The sequence below is a fragment of the Takifugu rubripes genome, chromosome 7 (genome assembly GCF_901000725.2).
Source record: "Takifugu rubripes chromosome 7, fTakRub1.2, whole genome shotgun sequence".
In the NCBI taxonomy this organism is placed as follows: Eukaryota; Metazoa; Chordata; class Actinopteri; order Tetraodontiformes; family Tetraodontidae; genus Takifugu; species Takifugu rubripes.
The window spans coordinates 17,290,570-17,307,808 of NC_042291.1; the positions used below are offsets into that span (position 1 = coordinate 17,290,570).

The 17,239-nt window shown below is 45.2% G+C and overlaps 1 long non-coding RNA gene across 3 annotated transcripts; it reads left to right on the forward strand.

Moving 5' to 3' along the window:
• The first annotated feature begins 8,145 nt into the window (after positions 1-8,145).
• LOC115250559 (uncharacterized) lies at positions 8,146-11,120 on the forward strand. 3 transcript variants are annotated; one of them, XR_003889129.1, is made up of 3 exons: positions 8,146-8,198; positions 8,812-9,014; positions 10,068-11,120. It is a non-coding gene; the product is annotated as an uncharacterized lncRNA (long non-coding RNA). The 3 variants fall into 3 exon arrangements; XR_003889128.1 differs by lacking the exon at positions 8,146-8,198 and having other exon boundaries at positions 8,382-9,014; positions 10,068-10,164; positions 10,286-11,120; XR_003889127.1 differs by lacking the exon at positions 8,146-8,198 and having other exon boundaries at positions 8,382-9,014.
• The last annotated feature ends 6,119 nt before the right edge of the window (positions 11,121-17,239 follow it).

Sequence of the window (17,239 nt, forward strand, 5' to 3'; positions counted from 1 at the left end):
TTGTTTATTTGCAGATTTAACGGACGTCTTTATTCAGTTAGCGTCACAGTCTAACCCAGAACGAAAATTAAAATGAACCCTAACCCTAAATCTGTCTGTATAGAGACAGAAAAGGTATTTTACTGATCTTCTGAAGTCCAAAATCAAGAGAATCAAAATATTTCAACACCAAATACAAAAAAATGATTTACACAATAGTTAAGCAACATCCAGATGGAGCTGCAGTGCACGGCACCACAGCAGCATCAGAACTCCTTTTAAAGCTCGGCTGCTCCCACTTCAGTGACTCCACAATCATCACTAACTCCACTAACCCTAACCCTAACCCTAACCCTAACCTAACCCTAACCCCCTACCCTAACCCTAACTCCACCTAACCCCTAACCCTAACCCTAACTCCACTAACCCTAACCCTAACTCCACTAACCCTAACCTAACCCTAACTCCACTAACCCTAACCCTAACTCCACTAACCCTAACCCTAACCCTAACTCCACTAACCCTAACCCTAACTCCACTAACCCTAACCTAACCCTAACCCTAACTCCACTAACCCTAACCCTAACTCCTAACTCATCCAACCTAACCTACCCTAACTCCACTAACCTAACCTAACCCTAACTCCACTAACCCTAACTCCACTAACCCTAACAACCCTAACTCCACTAAACCCTAACTCCTAACTCCTAACCCTAACCCTAAACTTAAACTTAACTCCATAACCCTAACTCCTAACTCCTAACCCTAACCCTAACCCTAACTCCACGAACCCTAACTACCCTAACCTAAACCTAACCCTAACTCCACTCACCCTAAACTCCTAACCCTACCCTAAACATCCAACCCTAACCCTAACCCTAACTCCAACTACCAACCCTAAACCCCTAACCTAACTAACCCTAACCTAACCTAACCCTAACTCCACGAACCCTAACTCCACCTAACGCTACCAACTCCACTAACCCTAACCCTAACCCTAACCCTCCACTAACCCTAACCCTAACCCTCCACTAACCCTAACCCTAACTCCACTAACCCTAACCCTACCTACCTACCTAACCCTAACTCCACTAACCCTAACCCTAACTCCACTAACCCTAACTCCACTAACCCTAACCCTAACCTCCCTAACCCTAACCCTAACCCTAACTCCACTAACCCTAACCCTAACCTAACCTAACCCTAACTCCACTAACCCTAACCCTAAAATGCTTGTCCTACTCTTAGACATGATAGAAGGCGGTCCGACACCACACTGGGGTCCAGTCCCACTGCTCAGAACCCTAAAGAAACAACTGTAGTAAGAAGCAAAAGGAACAACGAGAGACAACCATTTTGAAGTCCTCTGCTCTGCAAAACAAAAGGTATAATTATTGATCATTTTTGAATTAATTCAAGTATTGTGTGACTTTTTTATATTATGCCATACAGGCAAAAGTAGCACGAGACACCAACTGGATGTCAGCTCGACTCCACAAGCACTAAATTATCCTGAGCACGTTACCCGGCTATTGTGTACTGTTGCTAATGTGGCTATTTTAACATTTTAACAGTGTCTGAGAGGTTAAAGGGAAGCGGTTGTGCTCTAAACAGGACAGACAGAGAAATAACACATTATGGACAACGAGTTGCTTTGGGTGCACTGACCCATGAAAGGCGTCGTGTGGAGGATTGTTGCTTCCCCAACTCACAAGCAACAAACTACGTATGTTCCTGCACTCGCGTGATCCAGACTAAATGTCTTTGTTGTCTGAGCCATGATGAAGACTCACTCCCACATAGACCCAAGACTCCAACAAATCATCTGTTGATAAGGAACTGTTGTGTTTTGTGGAATTCTCCTATTTCATCTTTAATTTTCCTTAATTATTTCTTTAATTATTCTCTTTTCTCTCTAATTATTTCTCTCTAAGGGATAAAATGGTTTCATTGACTAAAAAGCCAAGACCTACCTGGTAGCTAGGCTAGTTTAATGAGCGCTGTCTCTTTAAGTAGCATCTTTGTGCCCATGTGACCCTTCTGACTGGTTAAAGGAAGCGGGAGATTTCAGTTGCTACCTGTCCACATTCTCACCTGGTGTCGGCTGCTGGGTGAGTTTATTGGGTTTCTTACTTTCTGCTGGCTTTGTCATCTGCTGTCATGGTGGCTCCTGCGGTGCTGTTGGGTCTACTTGGTAAAGCTAATGATAAGTTCTGGATAAGTCTTGGGTTTGTTTGGTATACTTGTGGAACTGTCATTGTCTCCATGCTCCTAAACTTAAATATTGATATTGTGATGCTGTTAATGGAGATGGATTTGGTGTTTGACCGTCTTTCTGAAGCTTTAAATGTTTGTTCAGGTTGCTTTTTCCCTTGCTTTGGAATGTTTGATTGTTTGGTCAGCTTGTAGCAAGGATGTCCACTTCCTGGTTTGCCCAGTGGTTTCTGGGAGCTGTAGTCCAGCTGTGTTTCCTCTGGAGAGACAGAGGCTATTGGGGCTGCTGCTGGGCTATATCATATTTGCCTTTCAGACATACATAAATTCTTGGGATTTGCTACTTTGAATGTTATTAATGTGGTTCAAGATTTCATTTGCTGCTGATTTTTGATGTTTGATATTTGAATATGATGCATAAGATGTGTGAAGTATTTAAAATGCATTTGTTCACTGACATCATGCTATTGAACTTTTACGCCCTATCAGGATACAAAATGAATTAGTCGTATTTTAAAACATCTGGTGTAATGCTGTTTAATATTGCAATGTGTATGTAAGTGCTGGAAAGTTGTGCTTATAATGCGCATGAGTGAAACCTTGATTTTCAGGTTTATTACCTGCTCACTGCACTTTGGAAATAAAAATAACAAAAGTGGGGAAAAAAATTGACTAGAGTAATATCCTTATAGTTTGGACACCAAGTTACCCTTTCCGTGGGGAAAACGGAACAGGAACTAAAATAGGACATTTAATAATGCAGCTGCCTGTTCTTGGACTTCACACTTGCAAACATGCAGGAGATGCCAGACGATGCCTGGCTTCAGTTTTAGCTTTGAGGCCGCACAGGTGTGGGAGTTCTCTTGTGTTTAGCTAACAGTGTGAGTATTAAAGACTCCCTAAACGAGTGCAGTTTTGGACTTTGAGGTTCCAAAAGGACATTTTATATTACAGCCCACCATTAGGTGTCGTCTTAAGGCTACTCTTCTCAGGAGGTAAAAGAAGTGATACCTTTTTGGTGCTCACCCATCAGTGAAGTGATGGTTTCCATCAGAGTCTCTCTATGCTGATATATCAGCGATCATATGGTGGACACTATACAGTATTGTGTACTATACATATGCTACACTGAATCTAGGATCTATATAGTTGTTAACCTAAAAGCACAGGAACACGGTGAGAGTCACCTGAAGCCCAGGAGGAAAAAATGAAAGCCTTTGTTTCAGAATAGAAACTTTGCTAGAACTGAGGAAAAAAATGGAGCCGGTGACAAAAAGCAGGTTTAAAGTGTGTGTGTGTGTGTGTGTGTGTTTTGAGGGCCTCCTTCATTTCTTTGGCTAAATGAGCAATAACGGGTTAATTTTTTTTCCCCTCACTGATTTTTGGTCTTTACATTTTCCCTGACTTTATTTTTATTTCTTTCTAACTCTTTGCCTTTTACATGTTTTATTCTATAGGATCGGGTCTCTGCTTTTTGCAGATGATGTGGTCCTGTTGGCGTCATCGGCCCGTGACCTCCAACTATCACTGGATCGGTTCGCCGCCGCATGTGAAGCGGCTGGGATGAGAATCAGCACCTCCAAATCCGAGGCCATGGTTCTCGACCGGAAAAAGGTGGAGTGCCTTCTCCGGGTCAAGGAGGAGATCCTGCCCCAAGTGGAGGAGTTTAAGTACCTCGGGGTCTTGTTCACGAGTGAGGGAAGAATGGAGCGGGAGATCGACAGGCGGATCGGTGTGGCGTCCACATTAATGCGGACTCTGCACCGGTCCGTTGTGGTGAAGAGAGAGCTGAGCCGAAAGGCGAAGCTCTCGATTTACCGGTCGATCTTCGTTCCTACCCTCACCTATGGTCATGAGCTTTGGGTCATGACCGAAAGAACAAGATCACGGGTACAAGCGGCTGAAATGAGCTTCCTCCGTAGGGTGGCTGGGCTCTCCCTTAGAGATAGGGTGAGAAGCTCTGCCATACGGAGGAGCTCGGAGTAGAGTCGCTGCTCCTCCGCGTTGAGAGGAGCCAGATGGGGTGGCTTGGGCATCTAGTCAGGATGCCCCCTGGACGCCTCCCTGGTGAGGTGTTCAGGGCATGTCCCTCCGGTAGGAGACCCCCGGGGAGACCCAGGACACGTTGGAGAGACTATGTCTCTCGACTGGCCTGGGAACGCCTGGGGATCCCTCCGGATGAGCTGGAGGAGGTAGCTGGGGAGAGGGAAGTCTGGGCTTCTCTCCTTAGGCTGCTGCCCCCGCGACCCGACCCCGGATAAGCGGTAGAGAATGGATGGATGGAGGTTTTACTCTTTTTTTTTTTCTTTCAGCTGTCCTCAGTGTGAACCAAGTGCATGTGGTTGGCTTTAGTTTTCCCAAGCAACGTTTGGTTTATTTAGGAGTTTGCTGTTTTCCAAGTCATCACCTGATGTTTGGCTTCAGATATATGCTGAATGGGGTTTCCAAGGTTACCAGAGGAGAAGGAAATGACGGTGGCAGAAACGCCACTGTCCCTCACAACCACATAGCTGTAATCAGATTTCAGCAGTTCTGTGCCCCCCAACACCGTGTCTGTGGGGCGGGGGGTCTGCGAGCCATGACGTGAGGCGGTGGTCCGGTTCTGTTCACTACAGCATTCCCCCGTAAGAGAGGCTTGATGGTGTTGAAGACACTGGAGAAGTCAAAATATGATCCTCACAGTGCTCCGAGGCAGCTCCAGATGAGCCAGAACCGAGTGGAGGAAGTAGAAGATGGCGTCCTCCACACCGATACCGGGCTGGAACCCGACCCCTAACCCTAACTGCAGCGGGTCCATGGATGGGCTCACCAGTGGGGCAGGTGTACCTAAATGCCTTCTTCAATTTCCTACCGTCTCTGGACCAGTGGAAGAGTTTGGTTCTGGGCTGCACCCATCAAGGTTTTTATTATATCTTGCCTGAAATGATGGCTATTTTAGCCCACATTTTGGCTCACCTCGCTTTTTATATTTACCTATTTCATGTGCCGTAAAACACCGCTGTGTTGCCATTTCTGGGGTGCGACAAAGGTTATGTATTTAAGTCAGAAACAAATGTGAGTGGAATGAAATGTACATGAATCTGGTATATATGGAAACACATTCTCTATCGATTCAAGCTGTGTCTCCAAAATACACAAATGAACACATCGTATTGAGAGGCTCCACTTCAAAGGAATGCCGTATTTATTTAAACTCAAAATGTCTGCACCATTTCTTTTGTTGAGGTGTTCACATTCTTCACAGAAGTGCCCAGTTATTGTCCCGCATCACAATGAAGACTATTTGGTTTCCAGACAGACCCTCTGCCTTCTGTCTGACCATGAGGCACACTTCAGTCTACACCCCCCCACCTCCCCTCTTCAGCAGTGCCATCTTTGGGCCCGTTTGTAGCCCTGATAGCCTTTTAGTGAGTAATGGCAGGCCTCTCCGGCCCCATTTACATGTCAAAAAAGCCCTCCCCAGGCTCTGGGTGTAAGGGACCCAATTTGGAATGACAAAGCATGTCCAGAGACAGCTGATCCACAAAAGAGCCTCAGTAAAGTTCTTCCCCACAGTCACCAGCTGCTCCACTGACCCACAGTGCCTCTGTTCACTCTCACTCTCACTCACACACACCAGCCACACACACACACACACACACACACACACACACAAATGTTTAGTTCTCGTTGGGTCATCTTAATGCGCCATGCTCACGATACATTTCCAAGCCACAGTTTTGGAGGTCGACAGGTTACTGACTGGAACTCTGAGGTCATACTTTCCTCATACTCGTCATGCCACTGTAAATCTAATGCTCTCCGTCTTACTTTCCTATTTTATACATCTCTACAGCTTTGGGCTTTTATTTCCTACCTGTGTTTGGTTCTCCTGCCTTGACACAAGTGCAAGAGCAACATTCATCTTTTCATCTTTTCATTTGAGACAAGAAACTGTCTAAAACTTGTTCCAGATGCTGGGGGGGGGGCAGGAAGTGTGTAGAGACCCCATCTCATATCGGGCACCCATTGCTTTCAGAGAGAAACAAGAGAAGCAGCTGTCTCGAACAATGGACCTGCCCCTCATCGGCCAGGTCTCCAAAGGACTCATTCAGTCCCCTAGCTCTCTTGAGGTTGCTTTTAAGTGCACTAGCCAGGGAGTGTTTCTACTAATGGCAGACAAACCATTTTTTGCTTGGAGAGGTTTATTTCTCCATGTGCATCTATCTGGACATGATTTAGTCTTCACCACTGCACATAATCACACCCCAAATACCATAAAAATGTCTGTCTGGTTTCTTAAAACAGTCTGTCCCTAGTGAGCGAATGCCCCTATTCCTCAGTCCTGTCTTGTGAACTTGTGACTTGAAAGCAGTCATGCTATAGGTCCTCGTGAAGTGTTGGGTTAGGGTTAGTTTTTGATGTTGAATATGCTCGATTCCTATTGGTTTCACAGGGATTAGGCCTCTTTTTCTTATGTGTTTCATAATAATTTGCTCTGGTGCAATAAATGAAGTTCCTGTAAGTTTAGCTGGCAGAAGTTTTGGCTTGTGTTGCCAACAGCAACCACGCTCACAGGCAGCTGAGAGCAGTAAGAGTTTCACGTCCTCGACATAGATTGATCCTACATTATCGATGTGTAAGTGGTGCTAAAGGGGTAGCTATAGTGTCCCCCTAACAAGCTTAAAATAAAACATATATCCATATGTATTCATCACTTCTGAATGATTGTGTTGCATTGCTGACTTGGCATTTACGATTCACAACCCAGTTTCAGTCTGGAGAAATGCCGAGCTGACTCAAGAGGCACTTGTATCTATAAATACCACACTGACTGTTCCTGAGGAACATTTTCTTAAACGCTGCCTCTGGGGATCTTTGTGCTGCTTCTCTGCGCTTATTCCAAGTCATTCACTGAAAATGTCAAGACATGTGTCTCTCACACACACACACACACACACACCTGTTCAAAGTCATACAAGAGCAGACGTGCACACATATGAACACACTCTAACCCTGGTGCTGCTACATTTCATGCTAACCCAACGACATCAGCCAACTGCCTAAACTGTTCCGTCACCACTGATTTCCTTCCCTCACTCACTCATCCTGCGGTTTTGTCTCCTTCCCATCATGCACTACTCTGAATCATATGAAATAAATGCAGTATGGATACATATCGGAGATGACTGTTAAGCTCCGAGGAGCTTATTAAATGTCAAGAAAGAAATGTAAAATTGCTCAATTGCTACTAAAATTGTCCATTTGCATAATGCAATTGCTCAAACATATGGAAAGGTTATCATTCATGCTTCAACCTTTTTAGTTCTACCTGCTAATGTGTATTAGCAGGATGACAGCAGGGCAACAGAGAGAAAAGTCGGAGCTCATTTAGACTTATAAAACTTTAAAGAAGCACCGCCCTCTTTAAGTCGCACTGCTGCAAATACTAAAGTGAAACGATCTGACTTGGATCAGTTGGAAAGCTTTAGGTCCTGTTTCATTAGGATGAAGCTGGATAGCTCAGTAAAACAGATGATGCGCGCACACACACACACACACACAAAGGAAGAAATGAAAATTCTCCCATCAGCTTTTGCCATGTCGTGGCCGTTCACTTCCTGCGACTGACAATAACAGGAAGTGGTGAACAAGATCTCCAGCCGGCATCCCTTCAGCGTAAATATCCCCACAACATGTTGTAACTGCGTGAAGGTTCTTACAACGCCGTCTGTAAAAAAATGTTGTTTTTGTCACAAACGTGTTATAAGCTGTTGACAACAGGAAAAGCTGTGTCCTCACTGAGACATTTGACCATATATATGATGGTTATTAGTCTTCAAGAAGATCTTAAAATCTACCCAAAGACACAAGTTTTATACATTCATTAGTGAACCTCATGGATGCAATATTGATTCATTGATCGATTCTTGCTCCTCATATTTGTGTTGCAGCACTGTTGCAAACCCTCAACGCATTCCTCTGTGACGGGAGTGGAGATGTGAGCCACGTGACCACCGTGGGGGGTACGTGGACACACTGGAGGACACGGGAAGTGAAAGTAGAACCATTGGGCTGTTAGTTTTTATCCCAGTTATTCAGCTTTAGCAGGCAGTTTTGCAGCCCTATGAAAAATATCCTTTATTTAATGACTGTTAAAACTGATGTCCAACCTTTTTTCTTATCTAATTTTAAAAATAACTTAACCTGACCTTCTCACAGCAGCCAATATTTGCAAAGACCCCGGTGTAATTGCTGCAGCCAATAGGGTAAAAAGGTTTGAGCAAATTCATTAAAAGAACTCACAAAAGTTTGTCGGTGAAAGCAACACTTTTCCACATGTATATACGGTTATAACATACGGTTATAACTGCTGCCTTTTTGTTTCATCACTGAACATAGAAGCCTAAAATCTTCTTATTAATCTCATTATCATGTGTACTTCTGACTTGTAAAATTTAGATTTTTGTCATCAGCTGGAGTTTAACCAGACTTCAGTCTGATTTCTGATGTATTGAGATGATCAGAGGAGTCTGAGTCGTCTCAATGCTTCAGGAATATCGTCTGCCCTCGAACAAGTGAGCAAACGGTAGCAGCAATGTGATGATCCATCTTTCTTTCATTTGGTCTGTAATTAAGGTTCTTCAGGGAAACATAGTTGCTTGGTCTTTGAGCCAATTATGTAGAACAAAGATGGTGGATGTCAGCAGAATCCTCGGTGCTCTGGGAGCTCCCAGCACAACCAGGACGAACCTTCAGATCTTCACTTTGGCTGCTCCTGCTCCACAGATTACTTCAGCATTGTCATCCTGGCTCAACGCAAACGTTCAAGGAGAATTCAGGTATCCATTTATCCAGAAACCAATTGATACGGCTGTTTTTTCCCATAATAACTCTGATTCGCCACATTGACTTCCTCATGAAACAGGAACCCTTTCTTTGAAAGAAAGTGTCGGCTGCTTTTGATCATTCCTCATCGTCTTTACATGCACACTGAGCTCCTGCTGCCCCTTAAGTGGCGTTTCTGAGCGTGCACAGGAAGCTTTGTTTTAGCATCACCGTGCCGCTCAGCTCAGCTCAGCCTTTTGTTCAGTGACGAATTGATGGAACTGGAAAGATTTCTGATACGAGTCCGACAGAAGGGGGTTTATAGTTGGGTTCAACCGCAGTGAAAACAGGCCTCTACCCGCCCCGTCTATTACCTGCCCTCTCTATTACCCCCCCCCCCCCTCTCTATTACCTGCCCTCTCTATTACCCCCCCCCCCCCCTCTATTACCCCCCCCCCCCCCCCCCCCCCCCCCATTACCTGCCTCTCTAGTAGTAGTAGTATCTTTTCAATTTGGCAGTTATAACTAGTTATAACCTAACCCTAACTAGTTATAACCTAACCCTAACAAGACAGATTTATACGGTTAGGGTTAGTTTGATTATTGATAATATCATTTGTGTTGGTTAGGGTAACCCTAGGGTTAGATTTAGGGGTTAGGGTTACCCTCCTAGGGTTAGGGTTAACCCTAGGTTAACTAACCCCTTAATCTAACCCTTATTGATAATATCATTTGTGTTGGTTAGGGTTAACCCTAGGGTTACCCTAGGGTAACCCTAACCCTGACCCCTAAATCTAACCCAAACCCTTATTGATAATATCATTTGTGTTGGTTAGGGTTAACCCTAGGGTAACCCTAACCCCTAAATCTAACCCTAACCCTTATTGATAATATCATTTGTGTTGGTTAGGGTTAACCCTAGGGTAACCCTAGAGTAACCCTAACCCCTAAATCTAACCCTAACCCTTATTGATAATATCATTTGTGTTGGTTAGGGTTAACCCTAGGGTAACCCTAACCCCTAAATCTAACCCTAACCCTTATTGATAATATCATTTGTGTTGCAGATCTCTTCCACCTGCTTTAAGGAGTGATGAGGAAATATGTGTGACTAGGTGGGGGGGGCGTAAACTCGAAGAGAAATGAAGCAAACATGATGATGAAGTAATTAGGGGGCTGTGACTTTATGCTCTGATCACTTAGTTCCTTTATGGCAACATGGGAATATAAATCAATACAGTCTGGAGTTTTAATGCCATGAAAATGAAGCCTTTCTGTCCCAAAGGTTTTGGGAGACTCGGGAACATTCGTGTCCTTGGAGGAGTTCAACCAGCAGGGGTCATCTCAAGCTTTGCTGCTCCTCAGTTTCCACTGTTGGTTCAAGCCCCTGGACGGGATCATGCAACATGTGATCTGATTACCAGCTTCCATTTCACACAAACTGAAGCGAACTGCGAGCTTGTCGTCACTCGGCAACGACTCGCCAAGTAAATTTCCTGACGAGAGCTTGTTACTGCTCCTAATTGTTGAGTCTGACTCACTTGGACGCCCACAGAAGCTTCCAGGGTCGTCTGCTGTAGGAGAAGCTTCATCCTATGGGTCTGGCAGCTGGTGAGACCAGCAGCAGGGAGATGAAGGGAGGCAGGGTGCAGACTGACAAGCATGGCTGCTAAAATAGCAGTGAGGGAGGTGCTGGTGGCCTGTTGCCAAGGTGACGAGGACCAGCCGGGTTCTGTCTCATTTGCAGATGCAAACGAGGCCTCAGAGCTCCTACTGAAGCTCCCTTAAGCTTTCTCTGAAAATGCAGACTGAAACTCCTTGTCCCTGGAGAACAGATTTCCAGCTCCACCTGAGACGAAGACAGAAGATGGTCAGTTATTTCTGCTCATTTCTGCTTCCTTTGTGCCCAGTTTGTCCCCGTTTCTTTGCAAAAGAGAGGCTGATTGTAATTTCCAACTATCCAACGACCCACAGGTCGACATCTTCCATCCTTTCCTCCATTCCATCGATTCCCTGTGGTGAATTGGCCTTTTCAGAGTGGGGGGCTGATCGTGGCGTGCACTGTTGAATAGTGGCGTGCACTGTTGAACACCAGCCCTCAGCCGCTGCGACGCTCCACCCAGAGACCCCAAAAGGCCGCCTCCTTTGTCTGGTTAGAGGTAAACATCTGGGAACAGATGAAGCTGGCCGCGCTGATTCATGAAGCTCTGGCTTCTGTGGTGATGAGATTTTACTGGGAGGAGGAAAAATGGATGAAAAGAAAAATTGCTTATGATGTTGAAGCGGCCAAAGGAAAAATAAAAATGGCTGCATAAATTCTGAAAGCCCCCTTTTTTCAGGAAATGAAACCAAAAATGAGGAAAAAGACAATGAAAATACAAAAGGTTTATTTATGTGGTGCCTTATGATATAAACTACATATTTTTGTCTTTGCCTATAATAACCAACTAATGGCTAAAAGAATCATTATAATAGGCATTATAATAGTCTGACACCGATGTGAAAGGCCACATATGCCTCAGACTAAATCCTGAATGGTGAAATGATCATGAATAATTAGGACATTCTCTCATGGAGCAGATGTCTTTCTGTTGAATGCTGCTCTTCACAAGAAGGAACGTCTGGGCATGATAAGCTCGGGAGAGAGGCAGGTCCGATGGTCTCATTGGCTGGAGGATACTGAATGATTTGGCCCATAATACACGACACGTGCACTATTTTGGACGATTCGCACAAGGGCTGATCAGCTTCTTGACTCAACACAAGGGAAAGCCAAAATCAAAATGTTATTTATGAGCATTCTCACACAAAGCTCCTGGGGTCTGGAAAAGGCCCTTCTGTATGTTCTGTATGGCTGGTCACTGGTGTCACGAACCGTTTACATCCATCACACAATCACTGAAGCCAAAGTGAAAGTGTGAGTGACAAACGAAATACTCACATGTCTATTAAGCTTTTTTTAAGCTGCTTATTTTGGTCACGTCCAAACATGTTTGTATTTTGAAATGACTCGGGCCATCTGAAAATTGACCCACACTTAGAATCTGATGCATTCAACCTTAGCTTGAATCGATTTTATGCTTTTATGACTATGTGAAAGGATAGTGAAATTGGGGTAGTTGCGATTGTGCCATTTCCCCGGTCAGGACTGTATTTTGGTAACTGCATTTGCACTTATATTTTGAATGTCTAAACATGGTTAATACCGATTATACTAGTTTTATTCTTCTGTGGTGGTCAAAGGGATGTTTTTAGAAGCAGTTAAACAATTCTCAATGTCATGCTGTTGCCAGGCTGCCTAGTTCAGCTGAGTGGGGCCAGCTTCATAACCAGGGGCAAATGTCAGTCCCTCACCGGAGCCTTGATCAGCCTGCCGTAACGACTGTGCCGCCCCTCGTCCAAAACTGCAGGCTGGTGACAAACGGGAGAAACACAAGTCACAAAACTGTGCAAATCAGGACACACGACACGAGAAGACACAGTAGGAGCCTTGTAAGCAGGACGGCCCTGAAGGGGGACGTGGGCTGATAACAGAACATTGCCTGCTACCAAATGTGCCGGCTTAAGCCTATCCAAAGTTACATCCCCAACTTCTAACATGGACCTCTTGGAGCCTGTCTCCCACACACTAAATGGGCCATCGCACGGGTTGTAGAGGCGAATGGTGCAGGTCATGCTGCTCAAAAACAAAACAAGCTGTCATGAGCTGCCAGCACAAATTAGGAGTGAAGGAGGAGTAAAAGCAGATTTTGACATAACGGGAAAAGTAAAAGGAACCAGAACCTTTTGGCAAAAATGGCACCAGAACCTGAGGGGGCTGCCTGAAAACCAACTCTGCAGGCATGGTGTCCAGGTCCTCCTTGGGGGCTGAACATAGTCCAAGCATCACTCAAGGTGAACAATCCACCCAATCCACCCATTCTTTACCCTAATATGGTTAACATGCTGTTAGCATCTCAAACGTCTTCCTGTGTGTCCCAATAAAGTTCATCTCGTATAACCTTGATTCCCTGGGTTGTGTCCATAAATCATTTAAAATCATTGTGAATTCTTTTTTGGAAGACAGGTGCTTTGGATTTAACTCATAAACATTCCAACCAATCTTGTTTACTCCTCTTTTCTAAATACCACACCATAGCGTGAAGGTCAACATCGAGGGAGGGGGGGGGAGGTCTAGGGGAGGGAGAGGAGAATGTGCTCCTTAGCCACGAAGCACAACGTCTTGTGCTCTCTGTGATCACTTCCTGCACGTGGATGTGCAGACTGTGCACAACTGCTCGTGTCTTCTATAACCTATTGTGCCTTTGACTTATGGAGCATAAGTCTGTTTGTCTGGAAGAAAATGAACATCCTCGCAAATGAAGTTATGAGTTCTGCATCTGGCAGCTGTTGAAATTATGTTCCGATATTTAAACAATATGTGCAAATTAAAAAGTAACAGGCACAGACCTCTTTCATTTTTCATCAGTTATTTTCTGTTCCTGTTGTGTTGCACAATGCTAACACGAACAACAAACACTCTGCTTTTCTTTTCTTTTAAACTCGTTGAACCCTTGAAAATTAGATTGACATTCAAGAAGCACAGTAACATGGGCCTTCCGTCCATTTGAGAACTACAACCAATTGTACAGATTTGGCAGGTCAAGACAATAGCAGTTCTACCCAATCTGTGTAACAGCTAAGTTTGGATAGCATAACCAACCAGCCAGCATGTCCTTCTTTAAATATGAAACCGTGTAGTTCTTTTGTAGTTTAGGGTGTTCAGGAATAAAGACCCTAGCATTTGATTAACTATTTTAGTTCCATCCATATGTGATAGGCACCCGGCAGAGGATTTTATGCTCCAGAATGAAAACTGGGCCAATCTTTTCCCCTGTTCTACTTTGGATTCTTTAAAGGCCAATGCTGCTGTCTTATTAGGTGCCTTGTATTGAGTTTAGTTTGCCTGTGAAAGGGTTAGGGGTTAGGGTTAGGAATAGGGGTTAGGGTTTAGGGTTAGGAATAGGGGTTAGGGTTTAGGGTTAGGAATAGGGGTTAGGGGTTAGGGTTTAGGGTTAGGGTTTAGGGTTAGGAATAGGGTTTAGGGTTAGGAATAGGGGTTAGGGTTAGGGGTTAGGGTTTAGGGTTAGGGTTTAGGGTTAGGAATAGGGGTTAGGGTTAGGGTTTAGGGTTAGGGTTAGGGTTTAGGGTTAGGATTAGGGTTTAGGGTTAGGAATAGGGGTTAGGGGTTAAGGTTAGGGTTTAGGGTTAGGAATAAGGGTTAGGGTTTAGGGTTAGGAATAGGGGTTAGGGGTTAAGGTTAGGGTTTAGGGTTAGGAATAAGGGTTAGGGTTTAGGGTTAGGAATAGGGGTTAGGGTTAGGAATAGGGGTTAGGGTTTAGGGTTAGGAATAGGGGTTAGGGTTTAGGTTAGGAATAGTGGTTAGGGTTAGGGGTTAGGGGGTAGGGTTAGGTTTAGGGGGTAGGGTTAGGGTTAGGTTTAGGGGGTAGGGTTAGTTTTAGGGGGTAGGGGGGTAGGGATAGGGTTAGGTTTAGGGGTTAGGGGGTAGGGATAGGGTTAGGGTTAGGTTTAGGGGGTAGGGTTAGTTTTAGGGGGTAGGGGGTAGGGATAGGGTTAGGTTTAGGGGTTAGGGGGTAGGGATAGGGTTAGGGTTAGGGGTTAGGGGGTAGGGATAGGGTGTCTTATTAGGTCCCTTGTATTGAGTTTAGTTTGCCACTGAAAGCAAAAGCATTGATGATAGCAAAGCATTTGCTGGAGCTAAAGAGACTTTGTCCATTATGTTTTCTAGATAAACAGTAACCCTCTTTTTAGCGGCAACATGTTTGTTACATTCACAGATTGATATTTGCATTTGAGAGCGATTTATGCATTTTACACTAGCATGTGATTTTTTTTTGACATTTTCGTAGGAGATTGACGCCGTTATGAAAACATGACGCTGTCTTATTCTGCTCTATCCCCTGTTGTTGATTTTTGGGTTTAAGCAATATCCAACGATGAGCCCAGAGTGGCTACGCTGCCAGCCCTTGGGCTAGGTCCCCACCCCCATCTATCCAGTGTCTATGTCTCTCCTCCTTTAAACACACACATGCAAAGACGACAGAGACTCAGCCAATTTAATAAAGAGACTTTGTCATGTGTATCTCTCCCACAGCTTCCTGGCCAGGGTGACAAAAATGTGAGTGAGTGGAAAAACAGGAAGAGGACAGGCAGAGACAGGACTATAGCCAGTGGAGGGGGGCCGTGTGTGTTGTGTGTGTGCAGTTGTGTTGTGTGCAGCATACGTGTTGAACGGCTCAGATGTGTCCTTGCAGGGATATTAATGAATGTTCCTGGTGGTTCCACACGGACGCCCTGGTCAGGAAAGAGAAGAAGCTGTTTCCTGGAAGCGTCACTGTCATAAGAGACGGCTCAAGCAATAACGGACATCACCATGAGACGGCCCCGAAGATCACATTTTATTGATCCATAAATATTCAGAATATGTGCAGCTCAATCAATTGTTACTGAACAATGTTGTTACTGAACATGCTCAAAGAGATTTATCCTTTAGTCACTGCTACTAACCCTAACCCTATCCTTTAGTCACTGCTACTAACCCTAACCCTATCCTTTAGTCACTGCTACTAACCCTAACCCTAACCTACTAACCTGGACAATCGTCATATTTTCCTGATTATTTTGCTCCTGTCGATGATGCAACTGAGAGTTCTGCTGCACCCTAACTAACCCTAACCCGAACCATAACTAACCCTAACCCAAACCATAACTAACCCTAACCAACCCTAACCCAAAAACAGCAAAGAGCACTGCTGACTTCTAATGTGGACTCAGCTGTTCAGCAGTCTAAATAGAATGCAGACAAGTGAACATGATCTCTCTGACACACACACGCACACACACAGCCACACGCACATACACGCACACACACACACAGCCACACACGCACACACACACACAGCCACACACACGCAGCCACGCACACACACAGCCACACGCACACAGCCACACACACAGCCACACACACACAGCCACACACACACACACACACTCTCACACACACAAGCAGCCACACACACACACACACACACACACAGCCACACACAAGCAGCCACACACACACACACACGCGCACACACACAGCCACACACACACAGCCACACACACACACACACACAGCCACACGCACACGCACACACACACACACTCTCACACACACGCGCACACACACACACACACACACACACACACACTATGGTTGAGATATTGAGGGACAACATCGGAGTTCTAAGAGAATGTGTCAGAGATATTGAGCAATCATGGCGTGTTGTTGATCCTCACTTTGAAATCTGTGATAACTTTGGTTGGTTTTGCTTATTACAACCTTAAAATTGTTATTAAAGCACAATAGCTGCTTTAATAACACACTAACCCTATAACATTTAATAACATAATAAGCTGCTTTAGCTTGTCAGCTGCTCACCTGTCAAATAGATAACTTAGCTAAAATTACAACAATCAATCTAACCCTAACCCCAACTTTATCCCTGGAGAACTGATCAACTGAATCTCCTGACACCATATTGGATGTTTAATGAAGACGCATGGATGAGAAAAGCAGCCGATTCCACAGCTTCCTGCAGGCTGGCTGGTTTCTTTGGTTGTTTCTGGGAGGGGAAAGTGACCCTGAGAGCTTCAACACCACAACAAACCCAACTGCTGACATCAGTGTGTCAATTAGTGGAGTGAAGAGAAAACATCCCTGCCCCCTCTCCTCCACACCCACCTTCCCCGACATACATTCCTTCCTCCGCCCGACCAGCGAGCCAGTGAGGTAACGTAGCGAGAGCAGCTCCCGCCTGCCACGGCTGGTTTAAGGCAGAAATGGGGGAGGGGTGTGAGTCGGGGAGAGGGGGTCGGTGGACGATGGGGGTGATGAGGTTGGATGTCAAGAATGTGGCTCATGCTCTGCTCTTTTGGTGTTTTGTGTGAGATGAATGGGCCGACGGCAGGCTGGGCTTCTCCTTCCCTGTTGACTTTTGTGTTGAAAGGCCCAAGGCCCCGGCCAGACACACCTATGATGGAGGCTGCAGGCCAACATCTCCAACGCCCACGGCTCATAGACAGTTTTAAAGTCTTACTTGTTCGCTGGCTCATTGTTGTGGACCACGTCCTGATCTCCCCTCACTTCTGGATGTGGATCTGTCCGTGCCTCTCTGAGCCCCCATCAGGACGCGGT